We start from the raw sequence: 1160 nt of genomic DNA on the forward strand, positions 1-1160 counted from the left end.
TCCAGTCTCATTTCTGACGAAGAGCTCCAGCCCAGAACATTGATTTTCCTGCTCCTTGGATACTGCCTGACCCGCTGTGCTTTTCCAACACTGCTTTAATCTTGATTCTAAATCTCCAGCATCTGCAGTCCTCACTTTTGCCTAGATTTCTAAACTAGAACAGTCACCAACATGCTGCGTCAGAAAGCAAGGATGCTTCAAAAGGAAGAGGAGAAAACGTTGGACTTGTTTCTTGCCCTTCGCATTTGCTGCCTGACGTGTTTAAAGTTTCCAGGATTTACAGTTTTTATTTTAGATTTCCAAGCCATACTTCACGTTTACATTACTGCTGAAGCTCACCAGATGTGTTAAAAATGACAGACCAAGTGCTGAATACCTTTGATGTCTTAAGAAACTTCAGGATATGTCATGAATTGCCTATTTTGAAATACATATAGCCATGGTGAATGTGCAATGAAATCAGGCTGGTGGTCGGGTTCTGAGTCGACACTCTACCCGTGCCATTTTATTGACATCAGTTGGTATCAAAGTCTGAGTTTCCACCAAAGTTAAACCATATACTTCACATGGTCATTTGCTTTTCTCATGATAGAAAACAGTTACATGTTACTTGGTCCTTTAAAACAGTCACTGAAACTTCCTTCTTTGGCTAAGTTTTTGTTCATACATCCTAAAATTGGCTTACGTGGCAAGATGCCTTTCTTTTAGAAACCCTTATGAACATTTTAACATGAAGGGTGATATATAAATGCCAGTTGATACATTATATGCCATTCTAGGCAGAATAAAAACTGTAGATAGATTCAATGAACAATGAAATATCACCAAGCTTAGAAATCAGAGAGTAAAAGGGGATTTAAAGTGATGTCAAGTGGGAGGATAAAAACATAATGCAGAAATTAGGTTTTAGAACATAGAAGAATACAGCGCAGTACAGGCCCTTCGGCCCTCGATGTTGTGCCGATCCAAGCCCACCTAACCTACACTAGCCCACTATCCTCCATATGCCTATCCAATGCCCGCTTAAATGCCCATAAAGAGGGAGAGTCCACCACTGCTACTGCAGGGCATTCCATGAACTCACGACCCGCTGAGTAAAGAACCTACCCCTAACATCTGCCCTTTACCTACCACCCCTTAATTTAAAGCTATGCCCACTC

Source organism: Chiloscyllium plagiosum, chromosome 10 (genome assembly GCF_004010195.1).
Source record: "Chiloscyllium plagiosum isolate BGI_BamShark_2017 chromosome 10, ASM401019v2, whole genome shotgun sequence".
NCBI lineage: Eukaryota > Metazoa > Chordata > Chondrichthyes > Orectolobiformes > Hemiscylliidae > Chiloscyllium > Chiloscyllium plagiosum.